The sequence below is a fragment of the Strix aluco genome, chromosome Z, assembly GCF_031877795.1.
Source record: "Strix aluco isolate bStrAlu1 chromosome Z, bStrAlu1.hap1, whole genome shotgun sequence".
Taxonomy (NCBI): Eukaryota; Metazoa; Chordata; class Aves; order Strigiformes; family Strigidae; genus Strix; species Strix aluco.
Window position 1 is genome coordinate 26293638 of NC_133971.1, and position 13388 is coordinate 26307025.

Below are 13388 nucleotides of genomic sequence, written 5' to 3' on the forward strand. Positions count from 1 at the left end.
GTTTGGGCTTGAAAGTTAAGCTTTAAAAAAGTATTAATGTCTTCCCCAGCAGCCTAACATTTCAGGACTTTTTCCCGACTCAACATGCAGTGTATAATCCTTTGGGAAGTAGCAAGGAGTGGATGGGATCGCATGTCAAGAAACACTTTTTTTTTTAAAGGACAACTGAATTTGTAGTTTGATTAGGCTGTTTCCTGGTGGTTTGGTTTTGGTGGTGTGGTTTGTTGTTTTTCGTTTTTTTCCTGCCAAATTTAATACTCTATTCTATGGTGAAAATTGTTCCCTGGGAAGGATGTACAGTATACTGCACTTCTAGCCCCTGAAATTTAGCAAAGATGCTTGCAAAAATTTGATTCTTGATGAAAGTATTTTTTTACTTAGATAACCTGCAGAGATTGTAAAAGGCTTATAGCTAAATGTCAGCTTTGCTTGCTGTCTTTATGCATTGTTACAGGTGTGTAGAATGCAATCTGAGGAGAAATTCCTGAGGAACAAAGTTAATGAACTTCAGAAAATTAAAAACCAGTTTAGTAAAGAATTAGAGATCAAACAGCGCACAATCCTGCAATTTAAAAAGGTATTCTATTTTTTTAAATTTTACTTGCTTTTAATTTTTTTAAGTAATCCAGTAATGAGGCAAATTTTCCAACCAACAGGAGAAAGCTTACAGAAATAGGGGTAAAAACAAGAGTATCCAGATGAAATTAGTCTTAATGGATGAATGAAAGATGTTTAAAGAACTTCTCACTGCAGGACCTTGGCAAATTGTTTTAAATCGAGTAATCTGCCTAGTAAATACATACTTAATACCTGCAGATACCCTGATTCTGATTAGTGACACTTAGATATGTTAGTAGTAATGTCTTCTAAACACTTTTTTAGTCAGCTTGAATGCTCCTTTCACTACATGAAAAACTTACTTATTCTCGACTGTTTGTGTTCAAATACTTCATTTAATACTTACTGAGGCTCAGAATGAAAAGCTACTAATATGTAGCATGTATATTTGTTTCTTTCAATATGTTTTTGACATGTTTTCTTTAATTTGCTTTCAATGTGATATTTAGAAGCAGCCGAATAATGAGACGCTGGAAGAAATCTCCAAACAGTATGAGAAAGTGTGTAAAGGTCAGAAAAAGCCCTTACTGCGCCATTTTTTGGGTGTGGAATGGCAACATAATGAGTTGTGATGTTATCTAATTTGGAGAGTCTTGCATATTTATATTTTAAAATACTGAGAAAATCCAACCTGGGCATTAAAATGTTACAGTCAGGAACTAATTTTTATTGAATCATTATTAGCAGGAATATTTGAAAGCAAAGAAACAGCCTCAGAATAAGAAACATAAGCCCCAAAGAAAGACTGGATTTGCTGTATCAGTGTTAACTTACTCGATATTGGTATTTATTTGCCACTTTAGTTTGCCATGTTAACATCAAACACTGAAACATGAACTAGCACAATAACAGTTTCTGCAGGTTTGATAAACACTCAGCAGTTGAACAATAGTTAGTTTTTCATATAATACAACCCTTAGTCTGACGTTAACACTGAAATGCTCACCTAAATCGAGTGGATGAGAATCACTTCAGAGTTCTGGATTTGGAAAGTTCTGTGGAGATACTCTATTTCTTTCTAATAGAGCTTTAGATCTCAGGAAATGGGGGAAATTACTTGTGATGAAGGCACTTTGGGAGAGAATGGTGGGAACTAGGATGGGGGCTCATCTGTAAATTTATTTTCAGATCTGTGTGTGTTGAGGTTTGAGCTCAGCCGGCAGCCAGTCGCCACGTGGCAGCCGTTCACCTCCCCCCTCCCCTCCCCAGTGAAATAGGGGAGGGACAAAAAGAAGAAAATTCGTAGGTTGAATAAAAGGAAAGAATTTACTAAACATAACAAGAAAACAACAGTAACAGTAGTGAGTCCAAAAAGCGGGTAAAATGCAGCAGTGGCTTACCGAGCGCAGCGACCACCCCCCGCCCCCAGCAGCACCCAACCTCACCCAAAACCTGAAAACGGCAGCAAGGAGGCAAAATTGTTTTGGATGTGGCAAGTTCTTACACTGGTGAAGGAAACCTCCTCTAAAACTGCAGTGCGTCAGTGCAGCAAAGTCTGGATGGAGTGTCTTTGTAATACACAGCATCACTGATGCCCCACAGTGGAGTGCACCCTTCACTGTGGTGTGCTGCCATGGACGGTGCTTCTCTAGCTGGGCTCCTCTTACAGCTGTCCTGAACAGATGTCAGGAGCTGGATTGTTTCAAACCTTTTTCCCATCAGTTGCTTGGGCAAATAAATTGGACACTTTAAAGATCTTGTGCTTGCTGTGTGACCTGTAAGCCGTTCCCGTTAGGCTGAGGGTTTACCTCTTAATTCTCCTTAGATTAGAAAGTAGCCTTTTTTCCCAGGCAGCTTTTCAGGTGCCTTCTGTCTTGTTTGGGAGAATGTCTGACAAGAGGTTTGATTGTGGTAGAGAAGGAGGCAAAGTTGCTGTGGATTGAAGTGACATTCCTGGTTACACACTATCTCTGTTTCCCATTCAAATTGTGCTGCATCTTTTGCTTTTCAGTCTTGAAGTAGGTTTCCTAACATGACCTGCAAGGCAGTATAAAAGATTGGGAATTTGTAAGTAAAAAGGGTCTTTTTGCCATTACCTTTGGTGTAACTTTAATAGTGTTTGTGACTTACCCAGAGCATTATTAGAGGAAAAATAGTCTGTTCCCTGAAGACATGCCAGTCTGAATAATAAATTCTGAAAACTGCTAAACAATTGTTTTAAATGGAAAAAAACAAACAAGAATGTAATACTTGCACTTGGGAATATGCTGGAGTAAAACTGCTAGTATTTCTGTTATCTTTTTGAAACTAATGTGTTTAACAGTAATTTGGATTTTAAGACTTCTTTTTGTGTCGCTTAATCTCTGCCTATGGCTTTATTTCTGGTTCCACTAAAGTAGGAGAATGAGGCAAAGTATCAAACTGATAGAAAGAACTGGCCGGAGGAGAAAATGAGACTCATAAGTCAAGTGAAAGAAGCTGAGAGCCATTGCAACAGAGAAATGAGAAAATTTGTGGAAAACGTTGGTAGAGCAACAAGCAGAAATTGTAAGTGACTGGAGGTCTCAGCAGAGTCCTCTAGCGTAAGTCTTTAGTACAGAGCAGATCTCGTGTCAAGTGTTAACAGTGTGGGCGCTTGAGGGGAGCTGGCCTTTGTCAAAGTCCCCTCACTTTATCACATGGCAAAGCCTACATGAGATCTTCTCCGTGTGAAAAGGGAAGAACAGGAGTGTCACAAAATGAAAAAGCATAATACCTAATGGAAGTGAAAGTGCCTGTTCCTTTCTGTCCTATCACCACCACCACCTTGCTGTGAATTCTTCAAACTTCATCTTGTGTGTAAAACACCAATAAGTAACCTATGCTTAAATGAATTGCTACTTAATGAAGCTGAGAAAACATACCTTGAAAAACAAGATTTCTTGCTTGGCTTTTCTGAAAAAAAGGGGGGGGGGAGGAAAAAGCCTATGAGGCTTTAGCAGGAAGAGAAGAAGCAGGCAGTAGTTGACAAAAAAAGCTTCTTTCCAGTAAAAATACTTGGTCAAAATGCTAGTGGTTTTGCTCCCATATCGCTTTCAAAGTAGAGTGACTGATAGTTAATAACAAGGCGGATACCTTGCCTGGTCACTGGACTGTATCAAGGTTGTAATTTCCTGAGCATATGAAATTATTATACGAATCTGTACAATCTAAAGCTATACTTGCATCTAGAAGTAGTTAGCAATGACCTTCTGGACCTGCAATCAGTACAGGAGGATGTTAGGAGCTTAGGACTACTTTCACTTTGTCTGTGACTTTGCTTGCCTGAGACTTTCCAGTAATAAAATCAAAAAGTGGGCAAGCAGGAGTGGTGGTTCTTGACAAAAATTCTCTTCACAAAGAGTATAAGTATAGACACATTTTTTTCTAATTTGAAGCATGGTTTGCTTTTGTATATTTGTAGTGAAAGTAGTTCTGTGTGAGCTTTTTAAGATCTACATCTCAAGTCTACTAAGGCCATAAGATAGTACTAACTATGCCAAACTAAACTGTCAGAACAGTTCAGATGGTTTGTAGAAGTTTTGGCTCTATTTCAAACATATTGAAATTGTTTGCAGCTAATATAAAAAAAGCTTTATGCTTTTCTGAAACTGAATTTGTAACAGTAACTGAAGTTTCAAAAAACTTATTAGTTCAAATAAACACTCAAGTCCATTTGATCATTTGATTGCGATTTGATTGGACTGGAAATCTGAAACAACTATCACATCTGCTGCCTTTTTCACAGAACCAAGAACTTCATGAGCAAATGGGAGGTGAACTTTTATAACCCTACATAAGTAGAGTAAAATAAAAATTTTGCGTTACATCTTCCCAGGCTGTTATATGACCTTTCTTGACTTTAAATAGAGGCCACTCATACATGAAGTTGTTGGCTTTTTGTTGGACAGCTGGCTGTTTGAGCCTGCAATTCTAAAACTGATGCTGCTGAGTAATTGTAATGATGCTCATGCACATGTTAATTTCTTTTGCCAATCCTGCAATTTGTGGCAATTTTTGCTATGTTTATTAGGATAAGGAAACTGATACAGAAGAACTAAGAAAACAGGTGGCTGAGAAAGATGACTTTATAAAGGAATTGAAACAACGCGTTAACCATAAAAGTCTTCAGTCTTTGGCAGAAGTACCTTTACCTGAAGGACAAGATAAAATAGATCAGTCTGTAAACAAAGAGGTATGTTTGTTATATTTGTAGAAAGTATGTACTAATGATATGTTGTTAATAACTTCGTTGTTTTGTTGTTTGCTCACTATATATTTCAGCAATGTGGGGAATCTCCCAAAAGTTACTTCCTGTAGTTCTTCGTACTTTAGCTGTATCATTAGTTTTGAGTTCTTGTTCATTCTTCCCTCTCCCTCTTTCAAGTCCCCTCCCAGAAATAAGAAGTACTTTAGTTAATAGAACATCACCTCTCTATACACTATAAAACTCCTGTACCTGAGGGAAAAACTAGTTAACTAATCCAGGTTCTAGAGATCTGAAGACATAATATTTGTGATGTCACCTCTGTTTGGTTATGTCAGTGGTAAGGGAATTTCAGCTCAAACAACTTTCCCGATATCACCTATAGTGTGGTAGTAGAGATGGTTCTGTAATTAGAGCTGCCAGTCCATATGGGGTTCACAAGAACAGAACAGTATCTTTCATCTTACTTAAAAACAAAACAATATTTGAAGTTTACACAAAGAAAAGATCGACTTTGCATATTTCCTGAACAAAAATTAAAAGGCTTGCACCTGTACTGAGCCTTCTGATTCTGACCAAATCCCTGTGTGCTACATGAGCAGAATTCAATGAGGTAGTTTTCCTGTTAAACTGAATTAATGCTATGTGTCTTCATTGCTAACTAGTAATGAAGAGAGCTGAACATGGATTTCCTAGCAGACCCTCCCCTGGCTGCTAGAAGATGCGATTCTCCTCTTGTGGCAGAACTGGACTGAATGATAAAATGCATCTCTTCATCTCTTTCCTGTCTACCGCCAAATAAGACTGGGCAGTTTCTTGCTACTTCATCAGTTCAGCTAGTGCCGAATAGATAAAGCTTGTGATGTATGAGGGAGTAGAGAGTAGCTGTCAGAATGGTTATTGCTTTATATAGCTTTGTAATGGCAGCTAAGAGAGCACCATAAAATTAGTTATTTTTGCTATAAAATTAGTTCTAGAGAAGAATTGTTGTGAACAGTTGGTGCTGAAGTATTTACCTCAAGCCAGTAGCAGCATTACTTGATGTTATGAATAAGGAGAGGCTACTAACAGGATTATCATGGGAGAAACTGTTATGGTGGTGAAGTGAATGGGGTAGAGTTTTTGGGGGAAGTCAAATAATTCTCAGGAAAGATATAGTGGAGATAAAGAAGAAAATCTACGGTGATCAGGACGATGTGTGTCTCCTGCCTTGTGAGGAGAGGCTAAGAAGCTGGCACTCTGATTAGGAAAGGTTAAGGCCACCAGAGGGTTGTGGGGCTGAGGTTTACAAAATCATGGCTGCGATGGGTAGACAGAAGGCACAACTGTCCTTGGTAAAATCCTGCAAGAACTGGGCAGCGCTTCATGAAACTAATAGGAGATAATTTTAAGACAGTTTAAATAACATATTCCTGTATGAAGCAGCTAGTAATCTTCTGGAGGTGGTGGCAACAGGTACTGTCAGCAGGGATTAGAAAACTTTTGTAGTAGAAATCCATAAATATATTTTTAAATGGATACTCTGAGGGTTAGGCAGTGGTGTAGACTCTGACAATTCTAATGCAACAGCTGAGAATGCTGGGAGAGTATGGAGAGAACAGATGACAAGGTGACCAGGATCACACACGTTATCCTTAAATAGCATCTCCCTTTGCCACTCTTGGGGCAGAATATTGAACTAGACAGACTGTTGGTGAGACCCACCAGGGCACGTCTTATGATGGCATCATGAGTCGAGGTTACTGCCTTCAACTTGTGTTGTCTTTCAGCCCAGGTGTTCATTAGCTGTCTGCACTTGAGCTTTTGTATTGTAGCTTTAGAAAAATCAAAATATTTTGAGGTTTACAGTTTAGCATAATCTTTTCTCATTCTAAATATTTACACTTCATGGAAAAACAAAGCAGAACTAATCCTTTACTTGGACAAAGTATTCCAGTTAGATATGATGAAGTTAAAAGGAATTATTCATTATCTCGATGTCTTAGCAGTGCCTCTTCATTAAGTGAGGTAGGTACAAAACTGAAATTTAAAAATTTTATGCAGTTGTATGGGTTTTGCTAAATGCAGAATAGGGAAGAAAATGTATCCTGCTGTCTGAACAATTCTAAAGTTTTCTTCTGCAAATACCTTTCTCGGTGATCAGATCACCTGATTTAGTGGCTTTTGGTAGAAATGAAAGATGTGTAACATAATCACATGAATAGCTATATCTCACTTCAACTGCATGCTCTTGAAATCCTACCTCTCACCAATGCTTATGAAGTGGCTGATTATTAGATAAGTCACTTGAAAAAAAGATAAATAAACCCGTTTAAATGGATGAGAAATAGCAGGGCAAATTGGATTTGCTTTCTTCCACTGCAGGATTCTTGTGTGTAACTTTGTTAGCTAACGACACTAGCCATCCCTACGTAACTTTTTGATTGCTAACTCTCATGAAGCAGCAGTTACAAAGAAAAATGTTTTTATTAGCCAACTGCATTTTTGGGAATGCAGTGGTGCTCGTATTCCCACTCAGAGTCCCAGCTAAACTGCTGCCACAGAGATGCAGGAGCTGGGAAAACCACAGCTCTAATTTGCTGGTTTTGCTAAGAAAAACAGGTTGGGTGGATGGTGGAAGGTAAGTGCTGATGAGGAAGAAAAATTGTGCAAACTGACTTTTCCGTCCCACCCTCCCTGTGCAGTCCGTGCGGTTTGGCTGTGAGCAGGTACAAGACAAGGTTTTCAGCTTGTGGGCAGCGGGCTGCCTTAGTGCCTGCTCTTCCTCCAGAGAACAGGTGGTGATGTAGAAGTCTCTCATAGGTTGAATTTGGCTTGTAGCTTGCTGGTTGGACCTCGTTACTTGCACAGCTTCTCTGGTGTAGAAGGGGAAGGGAGAGTTCCTTAAAGATAGGCTAGAGAAAGGTTATACTTTTCTCTCAAAAGCTCCCGTTACTGCCTAGCTCCTAAGGAGCGGCAGAGTTAAGATGAAAGTCATATCAATTCTACTTCTGCTACTTGTGAAAACTGTGACTGTCTCTGCCCTTGAGCAAAATGACTTGGAAACAAAGTATCAGGCTGAGTTCAAGTTCTGTGGTTGTGGATAGAAACATTAACTTTTTTAAATGTAACAAAGATTTAGAAAGTAAGGGTTAAGCGCTGCTATGCTTGAAGTAGATTCCTTCAATTAGAAGTGTTGTGAAAGTGAACAGCTGGAAAGTGGAATGCTTACTTTGCAATCCATTGGGGAAAGATATGTATTATGGGTTTTTTAGCTCAGTTATTTCAAAACTTGTGTTCTTAAAATTTCCATGTATTTGCAGGACCATTCAGAAATTGTCCTTCACTCTTCAGAAGTGTCCACAGAAAATGGAAATACTAGTCAGTTCCCAAAACCAGAGGTGGAAATCCAGTTCACAGCTCTGCAACCCAGTAAGATGGAGGTGAAGCACCAGGGCAGCACCTTACCACTTACAGTTAAAATGCTCAAGCCAAGAAAGAAAAGGAAGAGTGAAGAGGTGGATGAGGTATGACTTAGACCAACTGACAAAATATGTTGTGCAGTTTTTCAATTTATTACTCTGATCATTTGTTAAAATCCTATCCTTTTGATTCTCACTGAGATCCTAAGGATACATAGAGAGAATATTTAAACCTCTTCCCCCCCATGCCCCACCCCCTGCCAAGCGGTGGATCTCTGGCCTATGTTGAATAAAGTCATAGATTTCAATTTATCCAGACTCTGGACACTTGTCCCTGATCGGTACTTCCTCTTTACCTTTTAATTTCTCTCTCCTTGCTCTTACTGTTTGCTTCTGTCTCTAGCTGTGATCTGCAGGATTACAGACCAGTTCAATAGAACTGCTTCTTTTGGTTTAAGCAACCGTTGGTATCAATTATAATCTCTTCTAATAGGCAGTTACAAGTTAAGCCCCTGGGCTTAATCAATGCATTTCAGAGTTTCAAGACCACTTCCTTTGTCTTTTTGTCCAGTCTGTGTTTTCTTTGATCTTTTTGTAATTAGAGGGAATATACAGAACTAATTGCATGAGCACCTGAACCTCCCTGTTTTCTGTAGAACTTAATTCCTCTTTAATTCCTTCAGCTGTGCTAGGTTATATGCACCAGCCTTCCTAGAGTGCTGTGGTGTCTACATGCGAGACTAAGGCTTCACAGCAGTTCAGGCTGGTAAAAATCTTCTCCGCTCCTACTCGAACTGCACATTTCTTTCCTCTGCCTTTTATCAGCACTAGCACAAACACAGCTATCTCTACAACACTTACAGAGGCTCTGAAACCCTGACACCTCGTTGTGGTGGTACTTACATACCTGTAATCTTACTTGTGGGGCTTATGAATCTCTGCACTTGTAAGGACTTCTGCAGCTGACAGGGGGGTATAAGGGAGGTGACCTGTGGATCATTTGCATAAGTGGTAAGTGACGCTTTGAGTGAGTTTGTCTCAGCTGGGGAGTGAAGTGTCTGATGCTTTTCTAGCATTCTCCTTCAAGCGTTCTCAAGTGATGTTTTTTTAATCTCTTAGTAAAATAGTTAAGGGAAATGGCCACTTCAGTGATTAGTGTTCAACAGTACTTCGATAAACTCACTTTGTTAAATTTGGATTGCAAAAGTAACTGTTAAAAGCTGTGTAAGTTAATTCATCTGGAATTGAACACTTCATTCTGGAATAATGTCCAGAGTTGATTTAAACTTCCTATGTCTTGAACCAATTTTCTTTGAGAGTAGTATTCTCTTAGGCTCCTGGAAAAGTAAGTGTAAAAATAATCATCCTTCTGAAGGCACTGAAAAAGTACTGCACTTATCTACAGATGGATATATTTCATCTAACGTAGTCACCCATGTTTTGAGAAGACTGTTTTACTGATCCGTTTATAAATCCTCTCATAGTGTAGATGTTCATACCCCGATGGGATAACATTTAGCTAAGTAATTTTTCAATAACGTGGAACTAATTTTAAAAGTATCTTATTGCTGTTTTATTCACCTGAATGTTACTCTTAAATATTTATCTTCATGTTACATATGCCAAACAGAGATAGATTATAAAGTGATTCAGTAACTTTAACTGTTACAAGTCTACTGAAGACACAATTTGGTTTTTAAATTTCCTAAAACTGAAAAACACTGTTAAAACTAAAACTAAGGACTGAGGGGAAACCTGTAGTGCTAAAATAACCACATACTGCTCATGTCAAATTTTTTAAAAAAATAAAACAAAACCCCCTTGGTTTTTTAGAAACAAACAAAACCAAATCTTTTGCAGAGACTCCCTTCTAGTTAAAGAACAAAACCCTCTTTCCATTTTCTGATGCTGTTACCAGCTGGTATGGCTGTCGGTTATCTGAACTCTCTTGGCACCACTTCACGAGATAGAAGATGTCATTACAAGACAGCTTAACCAGGCACTGTGCTACCAACCTGGCTTTCATACTTGTCACCATAAATCTGAATTTACACTTAGAGTTATTAATTTCAATTTGTGTGCTGGCTTGTCAAATCTCTTAAAGACAAAAGTATAGGAAATAATGGAGAGAAGAAAATAGTAAATGTCAGAATGGTTTGACTGCAGGCATTTCTAGTTCCCTTCCACAAGTTTGTTTAGCGTTTCATTCACATTTGAATAGTTACCTCTATCCAGTGTTAGTCAATGCCTCCCTACTGTTAGTCATAGCATTTAAACAGTGGCTGCTTCTCTAATACAGATAATTGTTCTTTCCAGAAGAATCCTAGTTAAAATTTGTCATATTTATTTTCTTAGGATTTTGTGAAAAGTGAGAACAAGAAAAATGCAAAACCTGCTGTGACTAATTCACCTTCTACAAGCAACAAGACAATAGTTTGGTTATGTTCAATTTTGAAGTTAGTTCTCCTTTCACGAGTCCACCTTTTCTGTATAGGTGGACTCGTGAAAGGAGCAAACATTCTTATGCAGCAGTATCTTATCCTTATCTATGTATTTTGATAGGATTCTTAAACACTTACGTTGTCTTCCTGCTAAACTTTCTAAGCTAACCAAAGAGAGTCAGTCTGTATTTGCCAAGAACGTGTACTAGCTGCAGCGTACAGGGATTCACAGGGAAGGATGTTGCATGCTGAGTAGTTACGAAGACTAGTCTGAACATACTCTTAGCATATGTCATGTTATAGGCAATTCCTTTTGAGGTAAAACTAAGGTTTGTGTCATCTATATGCATGACAATTATAAAAATATGATTTTAGGCCTTAGTAGTAACCTGGGCAGGCTCAAAGGGTGGACAGAAGACTTATTTTCACCATCAGTTTCCTTCTGTTTTATAACTAGAACAGCTGGTCTAATGAAATACTCTAAAACTTTGAATCTACTTTTTTGTAAAAGAAACTATTTGTTTCCTATCTTACTCACGCCCTTAAATGTATTCTGTGAAACTCTGATAATTTTTTTTCTTTTGGGTATAAAATAAGGTTGTCTACATTGCTTGCTGTGGCAGTATCATTGTATAATGAACAGAGGAATCAGTAGCAAAGTTCAAAATGTCAGCTTGAAAATAACATTGAAGACAAATAAAATGGAATTAAACTTGAAGATAAGTCAGTTTTTCAACTTAAACAATGATCTTGTATTTCTGTACAGATGTCTTCTACAAAGTTGTTTAGAAACGTATATCCCTTAAGAAAGCAAGAATCTACTTCAAGTAAGAAGTCAGCTAAACAGAAAGATGGAACACTATGAAAAACTGGAGATTTTTTCCTGAGTTCTCCTGTTATTATTCACTCTAAAGGTTTGTACAGAATAAATCAGGCTTATTCCATGTTATCTGGGTATTGCTCCAGCTCTCTGTGGTCTCTCTGATATGGGGGGGTTTTGTGGGATATGGGGGTGTGATTTGAGGGCCTATGGGGGGGTTTAATGTGATTTGCTGGAATATGGGGGTGTTTGGGGGGGAAATGTGGGGGTGATTTGGGGGGATCAGGGGGGTTTTGGGGGGATATGGGGGGTATAAGGGTATTTTTGAAGGATATGGGGGTTTGGGGGTGATGGGGAGGTTTTGAGGTGATTTGTGGGGATTTGGGGAGATATGTAAGGGTTTGGGAGGGTTTGGGGGCATATGGGGTGTTTGGGGGGATATGGGGAGGTTTTGGGAGTGATTTAGGGGATATGGGGGGTTTAGGGATGATTTGGGGGATATAGAGGAGGTTTCGGGGTATAGTTGGTTTGGGGGTGATATGGGGGGTTTGAGGGGATATGGGGGTGTTTTGGGGTGATTTGGGGGGTTATGGGATGTTTTGGGGTGATATGGCGGGATATGGGAGGTTTTGGGGTAATATGGGGATATGGGGGGCTATAGGGAAATTTTGGGGTGATTTGAGGGGATATGGGGGGGTTGTAGTGATATGGGGGTTGTCTGGGGTGATTTGGGGGTGCTAAGGTCTGTGGGGAGCACTGTGGGGGCACGGTTTGGGGGCAGCTGTAGTGCACTTTGGGGTCACAGCCCTCCCCCTTTCCGCCTCCTCTTCTCCCACAGCCGCCCTGATGCACTTTGGGCAGCGTCTGTGCGTGGTGGTGTACCCCTCCCGCCCTGGCCCCCAAAGTGACCACCCCCCCCCCCCAGCGACCCCCCCATCTCTGCCGGTCACCCCCGCCAGCCCCTCACTTCCCCGTGCCCCCCCCAAGCCCGGTGGGTTGCTCTCCCCCCACCCCACAAGTGCCTTAAACCTGCCGGGCGGGGGGGAGGAGTGTGGGGGGGCGTGGCTTGTGGAAGTCCCACCCCCCTTTTATTTTTGGTGTATTTTGGGGGGTTTTCTGTCGGGGGGGGGCGGGGGTGTCCTAAGGGAATAAAGAACCTTGCAGTGAAGGTGTGGGGTGGAGTCAGTGTCAATGGGGGGGGGGGGTGTAGGTCCTACAGAAATATTTGGGGGGGGCTGTGAGCCTCCAGCTGCCTTGTCAGCAAACCAGGCTGCCCCGGCGTGCCCCAGCACGGCTGTCTTCTCCATCTGAAGCTTTGTTTTAGGCTATTTACAGCATTTTTTATTTGTTTATTTACTTGTTTATTGATTTAAAAAATCAAAGGCAAGCTGAGGTCTTGCTCAGTACCGTGCCTGCGGGCCATCTAAAAGGTATTTGTACCCCCTGGGGCTGGCGGGGAGACCCAGCGCTACGGCTGCCCCCTTCACCCACCAGAAACCCCCGACCGGCTCCTTACTTTGGGAGCGTTTAGTATTTCCCTGTGCAGAGGAAAATTGTGTTGGAGGAAACCCCCCAGGCGCAGCTGCAGGACTCCAACCCAGGAGTGGGTGCAGCGTTTGAGGGGAGGGTTTCTACCGCCCAGAGGGGACGTTTGGTTTGTACCATTGCCATGAGTTCGGGGGCTCTGAGGAAACTGCCCGACAATCCGTGTGCAGGGATGAGGGCCCCGGGGGACAGCGAGCTGCTGGGGATGGTGGCCCCATAAGGACCTTGAGCCCTTCCTGGCCACTGTGCCCTGCCTACGTCTCGCCCTCACACTGAGCTCACGGCGCTGCTCCTGGGAGAAACCCCAAACTCCCCAGGACATGGTGCTGGGCAGCCTGCTCGAGCTGAGCCTGCTTGAGCCCAGCTTGGACCAGACGACCTGGACAGGCTCCGTCCAA

General features: G+C 40.9%; 1 pseudogene; it reads left to right on the forward strand.

The window, feature by feature from the left end:
• The window catches only part of LOC141918773 (kinesin-like protein KIF20B), a 38037-nt pseudogene extending 25281 nt beyond the window's left edge, over window positions 1-12756 (forward strand).
• The last annotated feature ends 632 nt before the right edge of the window (window positions 12757-13388 follow it).